The sequence below is a fragment of the Lepeophtheirus salmonis genome, chromosome 14 (genome assembly GCF_016086655.4).
Source record: "Lepeophtheirus salmonis chromosome 14, UVic_Lsal_1.4, whole genome shotgun sequence".
Taxonomy (NCBI): Eukaryota; Metazoa; Arthropoda; class Copepoda; order Siphonostomatoida; family Caligidae; genus Lepeophtheirus; species Lepeophtheirus salmonis.
Genome location: NC_052144.2, coordinates 16,081,005 through 16,089,533, shown reverse-complemented (window position 1 = coordinate 16,089,533; position 8,529 = coordinate 16,081,005). Strand labels below are relative to the sequence as shown.

The window sequence follows — 8,529 nt, the reverse complement described above, 5'->3', positions numbered from 1 at the left end:
TACTGCAACTAAATCTAGTTAACCCTTTTTTATTTTTAAAATGTGTCTTATATACTCGTATAAAATCAAAATATAATTTGTATCTTGTCCACTCATTTGGGCGCGCTTTTTTGGGTGTGCATCTTTTTATCGAGGCTCTTTTCAGGGCGGATCATTTTAGCTTGCTTCTATTTGGCGTAGTATCATTTCGGCGTATTATTTATTTATATTATATTGGAATTACTTTCAATCAAGAGGTTCATGTCGTCACTAACAATAGAATATATTATCCACATACTGAAACTAAGCACGCATGGAGTCATCAGATAAGGAGTAGCATTCCATTTACTTAGTATGTGGCATTTAGTATGCCTGCATAGAGTCTTGAAATAGACTCTACTATAATACCGGGGGAGTCTTGCCCAACGCAATGACCAAAAGAGGGGGGGCGTTGAACCAACGTGTTGGAAAAGCGGAAAAGCTTTTGCTCTTATGATGTGCTGAGACTGTTCGAAGTTAAATCTCGCCCAAGATCTTAATAGGAGAAATGGAGTGCAAAGTGAGATGATAAGAAGTTGATACTTCGTGGAGGAGATCCTGTTCTAGAGATTCGTTCTGTACGAGAAACAGTCTTTCGATCACTATTTGGCAGGTTGAAAAGTGCTGATTTATCACCCTCAGTAGAATAGCTTAGCAAATATTGCATATCCCCATAACTAAGAACCCTAATTCATCAATTGAATAATATTTATTGTTTCTATATCTATCTTCTTCGCTTGTTTGTGGTAAATCTCCTTGTGTGGTGTTGAAGGAATAAAAGAAGTGAACAAGGCTCCATGGTCAACTCCGTGGACTAAGAAGATCCATGACGTCTTCAACTCTTATCTGAATTTAGTTAATCTATGGTGTATTAGAATAAACTCCTATATCATTTTATATACTTTTGTGCTCCGTCTCTAAGGGAGCGAGAGAATTGGCAAGACATAGTGCAATCATTTATCATTCTCACTCTGAAATTTAGTTTATATCAGTTGATCTATTTTCTCAAGTGGCATAGAACATGATTTATCCTCTCTAACGAGGAATACGAATAGAGTGACAGAAGGATGGATTAGAAACCTTCGATTAAGAAGAATGCACACTTCCATAAACTTTTCTTAAAATTGAAATCAAAATTCAAGGTATTTTCCACCTATAGTATGGAATAGGGGCTCCCCGTTATGAAAATTGCATGAAATTTGAGTGTTTATTGATCTTTTCCTCCATGATACTTTTTGTCATTCAAAATTTCTTATTTTTGATAAATACTCACTGTTGTTGAGCTACAGAGTCATTTCTATTTGTTTATCTTCCTTTTAGATCTAATTTCTTGATTATCCATGTTACAGATTGAAGATATGAACCTCGTACTTCATTCTTTAACTCATGTCTTAAATTATTTCCTCCTTTACTAAACTTATTTAACTTTCTCTGCAATCAACTATATCATTCAGTTTTTACTATGTCTATCATTGACTTAAAGAGTGGCATCGCTAGCCCCAAAAGTTTCTTCGGCACCCCCAAAATTTTATCATATATAAAATAAAACAATTTATATAAGTATTGTATTAAGGTGTTGATAATTTTTGGGGCGAAGTCCCCCAAAGGATGAAAGCTAGGAACGCTCCTAAACTTAGGTAAATCATACTTAAACTCTACAATAATCTTTTACTGATTCTGACTCTTCTAGGATTTAGTGTTTGATACAATGTATTGGGGAAAATGGATACTTAAGACTCTTCTTGAATTTGTTTATGACTCGAGAGTAATTATACACAGATTTGTCAAAACATATTCCAAACACAGAGTGTGCTTTTCTTAAGCTTGTTCTTAAAAAAGAAGAAAAGAAGTTTAGTATGGTATTGAAGGGTGAAAGAAGCGAACAAGACTCGATGGTCAACTCCGTAGATTAAGAAGATCCCTGACGTCTTCAACTCTTACCTTAATTTAGTTGATCTATGGTATATTAGAATAAACTCCTATATTATTTTATATACTTCGTGTGCACTGCCTCTAAGGGATGTTACGTTCAAAGATGAGACCCCGTACTTCATTCTTTAACACTTGCCTTATATTATCTCCTCCAACACTAGCCTTATAATATCTCCTCCAACACTAAACTCCTTTAACTTTCTTTTCAGTCAACTGTATCATTCAGTTTTTTCATCTCGATTATTGACTTTGGTATATCATACTTAAACTCTACAATTTTTATTTTTTTTAATTCCAACTCTTCTAGGATTTGGTGCTTGATACAATATGGTCGGAAAATTCTTTGGACTCTTGTTGAATTTGTTTATAACTCAAGAATACTTATACACAGACTCGTCAAAAGCATATTCTAATACAGAACAAACTTCTTAAACTTGTTCTCTGGAAAAAGTGCTCCAGAGCCTTGGGCTCTTATTATAAATGTAGCCTAAATGCCCCAATATACTTATTAATCTTCCTTAGTATAAAAATGAACTATTCCGAAAATTGTCAATGAAATAAATGGGATTAAATGTTTGCTGTGGAATTGTATAGATTTAGAATTACATTTCTAAATTAGAACAGAAGAACTAAATGAAATTATACTAACACAAAAATTAATTATATAATGTCAAAAGTCTTATTTTTTAAAATTATGTACAAACATATAAATTATATTTATTATACATTCATTTCAAAATTAAATGCACATCCGCGCAAGAAATCTAGTACTTGGGGTCCATTTTCTCGCGTGAGTACATTTATTAATTTCCAGATAGAGGGATGATGGCACTGAAGAGAGGACTGGAAACCCATATGCCACGACTCAACAGAATTATTTGTCCTTGGTAATCCCTGTGCCACTCTATTGTACATATACCAGAGAGCTGGTGGATGCCTAGCAACTCTTCTGGCTACACCGTACCGTCTACCTATGTATGTTTCTTCAAAATAGTCTACAACGACTCGCAATTCGTCTGGAAAAGTATCTGTCAGCTCTTGAAAGGCTCCTGGAACCTGGTCCAGAGGTAAAAAAAAGCCAAAGAAAGTAGTTTTTTTTGCTTTTAATCGAAAATCCTCGCTAGTTATGTATGTTTGCCTCAGTCCAGAAGTTTGGATATGTCACCAAAGGGATTGCCCCAAATGAAAGAAGCAACCAAGTAATTTTGTTAGTGGAAACGCATCCTGTGTTGCTTTTATAGTTGTCTGTTCAAAATCTGTCAGGATACTTTTAGGATAGAAGACTCGGCCATGACAACTAAGGAAAAGTCCATTCCAAAATCTTTTATAAGTCTCATGGGACTTGTTGGGAAGTAATCCATAGAGAAATGGAATTACTGTCCCCATAACAAGTACATGGACAGTGAAAAGTTGGTAAAATATAGTAGGACAGACTTTAAATGTTCCATCCACGAACCAATGCTTATATTTGGCCATTAAGTCCAACATTTTTGTTGTGCCAAATATTATAATTCGATGTTCATCATCGACACCTGAATCATACAGGAGAAATTGTTCTCCAGCGTTCGTTTTTTGAAATTCCTCTGGAATTTCAAATCCATTTCTTGTTCCGATGATGGTGGAGCTATGTTATTGTGCCGTGTCCTCTTAATCGTTTTGGCCAAGTTTCTATTAGTTCCTAAGGAAGCCGATGCTTCTTCACTTAAATTTTTGACATTGCTAGCAATAATTGCTCTAGTGGACTCGGAAGATGATTTAGCATAATTTTTTATTGTAGTGTACAATTTCTTTATTTCTATTTTTGATGGGACTGGGACATGACAATGGCTCAATAAACCAGAAATGGGCACATCCCCATTCTGTGGACTCAATTGTGTCTTCACTCGTCCTTTGCAATTTGCTTCGATACACTGCCAAGTCCAGGTTTCCGTAGATTTCCTGTCGATTCTATATATGAATCCATTAAAGCACAAGTGCCTTGATCCTCTTTTGCTATTCAAAAACTCCATAGTTCAGACTTTGAATTGTTGCTATGCTTTCAATTTGAATAATTATGAAATGGTGGTAATTCAAATCTTTAATTATCAACAGCGGATTAAAAATTTGTGGGAAATTTTGAATTTCGGGAGATAGTTACAAATTACTAATTCAATTATATCTATACAGTAGATTATATATATTTTTTGGAGGGGAAGGCCCCCATAAAAAAAATCTTCTGGGCTTAAATTTGATCAGATGACCTTTTTTCGATAATTTTTCAAAAATTCCCGCTAGCGGACTCCCTTGGTTTACATCTTAGATCTAGTCAATTATAGAGAATAATTAGAAATATGTTACAAATGTTTGAAGCAAGTCCTTTACATTGACTTTAAACGATTAGTATTAAAAACTTAATTGGGTGGATTATTTATGGATCATTTTTTGTGAACGACGATCACCAAATTTGATCTGCATGTAAAAAAACCAGTCCTGTAGTATTTTAGTATAAGATTGTTTGAATAAAGAATATGTTTTACTCGGCTAAATTTTTGCTTTCAATAAAATATTAACCTCTTCACTTATGTATATTCCATACTAACCTTAAGATATTATTACATGTATTCTTGCTATAAAATTCATTCTTTAACGAGTATGTGCATTGTAACTGGCTATCAAATACAACTACAAGCATTTCTTTTTTTATTCATAATTTATTTCATATATTTATTCTAAGATTCTCTATTATGAGTTTGACTAAAATTTTTGATTGATGTAACAACAATATCTTTAAATCTATAGACACATTAATGATATTAATATTCTTTATCTTCATTCAGAAGGGATAGATCTGATCTAGTCTAGGTAAATACATTGGACGTACGAAATTGTGTATAACGCGATTATTCTACAAAAACTTTTATTAATATGGTAGTCTACTTTTAGTTACAATGTAACTTTGATCGACGGCATCCTCGTCATTTATTAATATTTTCAATATATTTTCTTTAGTTAGGAATAAACATTATATATATTATTATAAAGTTATCAAAATAGTGGAGAAATAAGTAGTATATTAAGAATAATCGGATATTATGTAATAAACATGAAATGATCATGTCAAAAACAGACTAATAATAAGATCTTAATTTGTCATTTATGCTGAATATAATAAATATAGAGCTTAATATAATGATCTTGCTAACATAGCTGAATATGATATCTTAAGTAAGCCTTGTGATTTTGACTATTATTTCTTTAGACATATATATTTTTGCAAATATTTAAATGATACTCAGGAAATAAAATTTTCTAAAGCATACCTATATTCATATTGTTTGAATAGTTTGATACACAGACCAATATAATAGTTCTACAACTGATAACAGTAATAATTTTGATAACTCGTTCCATTCGGAAACGTCCAACATGGTTTGGTGTGACACCTTCCGCAGTTTTAAAATTGGTTAAAAATGAGGCTGGGAACCCGTTTGAGGCTGCAAAGGCCACTTTTTATTTTATCTATGGAAGGACACATTTCCGGGATTACAAAATCTACATAAAATGTAATTTTATTATGTTTAAATTTCATTTACTTAGAATTGGATAACTCCTCATTAAATATAAGCCCATATTTAAAATTAGCGTTTCATTTCTTATATAATTAATATACTTTCATGTGCATAGTTGATTTTTTTTCTTATTCAAAAACGGACTCTATCCTAAAAATAATCAAAAAGTCCAAATCAAACTTTATTTTAAATCATATTTATTAGAGAAAATCTAAATTACTGATTCATAATTTACGCGTCAAGTAGATACTGCCATAATTACATATTGAGCTAGAAAGTTTTTTTGAATAAATAAATTTTGTTGATGTGTGTTATTCATTATTTTGGTTATTTCATATCAATGTTTTGAGAACAAATTGTAAGTATTACAATTAAAATATTCTTGGATAATGAAATTATAAAAATGATAAAATAAAAATAATATAGACAACGAAGGTTAGGAGTTAGAAAAATAACCACTTTGAGATTAGAAAAGGTTCTAATAACACTTAATGCAATCGTTTTTTTTCTTCTTTTTCATTTATTCTTAATCTTAATAACATATTTTATGTTATATAAAAGGGACCTCAAAAAGGCCATGCAATAACGTTTTCCATCAAAAGTACAAATTGAAGAGAATATGTAGGCCCAATTGATAGAAGACAAAAATGAAGATCATTCATCCTGAATTGATAAACATACTATATCCGAAAAACAAATCGAAGAGGTTAGTGAGACCCAAACTATGAAAGAAAAAGATTAAGTTAAGTCTTCCATGATTAAAAAATGAACCGGGAAATGACAATGTAGAACAAGTATAGACCCTGTATTTGTATAAGGGAAACGAATTTTCTCTTTCATAAAGAGATAAGACGAATTATGGAGAAGGTAGAAAGCCAAAAAACAATCAAAGGTTCATTTGGACGTCCATACAATTCTAGACCGTCGTTCTCGTGCTTCCTCTCTGGGAAAAAGAAGTAAACCGGATACAGATCTTTCCCCTGTAAGAAAGAGAAAACAGTCAAAGAGCTCTGAGTCTGGTGCTTCTTGATTGATAGTGGAACGCTCTTATTGTCTTTTTTTCCATTTTATGTTTTTAAAATGAAGCTTCCAATTAAAAAAATACTAGGGAAAAATTCAATCTCTGTGTTTTTATCGTCTTTTTTTTTTACTTTTCTATTAAATAAGATAATGCACTCAAACACAATTCAAACAAAGCTTTATTCCTATATCTATCAATATAAAGTCAATTTTACTTCCCTTTAAAAAGAGCGACAAAAGATTTTATTGTTCCTAGACCCTAGCATCTTAAAATTACTATCATTAAACCAACAGAAGAAGCTCAATCTAATTATAATTACTATTTAAATTTGTTAGGACTTCGAGAAAATTTTATCTTCCCTTATGTATATTTTGAATGGTAGGAAATTTGCAGCACAATTTCAAATCTTTGCCAGTTGTGTCAAATTTTATCAAGCTTGCATAAATTGTGGGAAATTTTTTAACAATATACTGCATGCCTTTGTAGATTGCGGTGCTGTCAAAATTCTGCAAAGATTCGTCCCCATCAACATCAAGGCTCTGGAAATGAACCTTTGAATTTAATCAAAGCTTATATACTCTTTGGATTATCTCAAAAGAAGAAGTAGTCTCCACAGAAGTCTAACACCATTGATTTTGCTTTATTAAACTATAAGGCGTTAATTGCTAGAAAGCTTACATCCTATAAGACAATATACCCTTACTAACTTAGAGGAATTTATATGGCATCCGCTGCTAGATATACCACCCTTTCCTTCAAAATCCCCAATACTGATGACACGTCTTGGATCCTGGCGGCAAAGAAAATAATTTCTATCCATCAATATCACTCCAACATAAGATGCTACCAAAGTCAATCGTCAGAAGATTCATAATTTCTAACCCGAACTCTTGATTGCGTGTATTTATTTTGGTTTCAATTATTTTTATATAGTAACAATCAGGGATGTGTTTTAGTATTGATAGTTTTTTTATTATTATCGATGCACTTCATTTTTGTTGATGTATATTATAAACATATTTTGCTTTAAGAAATAATAATGTAGTCGTGTTGGAGGCGTGTACATATAGCATCAAGTGTGTATAAAGGGTAAAATAAAGTAAAATTATGTTCATTCGTTGAGGTAGTAATGTTTAAACATGGCTTTCTGAGAAAAGTAAAGACACTGCTTAATTAAATATTTAACTGACTTAACAAAAATTTCAACAGCTCTCACAATGGTACGATGAATATTTTCCCATATAATCAAAGTTGTAATATTTGTACATTCCAGGTTTTTACTCTTTTTTACATTTCTAAATATGAAAGCAACAAAAATTTCATTTAGACACTCGAAAATCTCATATATAGTTCTTTGTACAGAGACATAAATCTATTTTTATGTTTAACAAAATGAAAACCGTTGTAATCTAAAGTTCTTTAATGTAAACCATTTCTTAAATAATTCATAATATTAATAAATTCTTCATCGTTATATGAATATATTTTTTTTTATTTGGGTAGCTATATAATCATAAGAAAAAATAAAAAATGTCTTTTTTCTTATTACATTTCCATTTATTCATCCTTATTTTTGTCATAGCATTATTGCTCATCTAATGATGTGAAATTGAAATTATATTACACTTTATTACGTTACTTTCAATTGAAAAGTATATGTTTATAAAGGATAATTAATTAAAATAATAAAAAAAAAGGAATGTAAAAACTAACTAGGTACTTCTATTTAATTATTTTTAAGCTAGATTCATGTATAATTAAGACCAAATTGTTTATTGCGTTGATCAACTTGTTCCAATTAAGGAACCAAAAACTTTTGAAATTATTTAGTCAGATTTTCTAACAGACATTTGAGGGTCATATTTACTTAAAAAATATAAGGGAAAAAGTTATGAATGAATAATGTATGGAAAAAATATTAATGAATTTCCTTGGATTTGGTATATTTGGAAATTCATTTTTAAGTACAAAAAATCGGTTGTAAGTAATTTTTAATCGAGCATTTACGCC

At 31.0% G+C, this 8,529-nt stretch overlaps 1 long non-coding RNA gene across 1 annotated transcript; it reads left to right on the top strand.

Annotated features, from left to right (window-relative positions):
• The first annotated feature begins 256 nt into the window (after positions 1–256).
• LOC121129890 (uncharacterized) lies at positions 257–3,551 on the top strand. Its single transcript, XR_005868561.2, has 4 exons — positions 257–1,655; positions 1,709–2,202; positions 2,258–3,017; positions 3,075–3,551. It is a non-coding gene; the product is annotated as an uncharacterized lncRNA (long non-coding RNA).
• Positions 3,552–8,529: the final 4,978 nt, after the last annotated feature.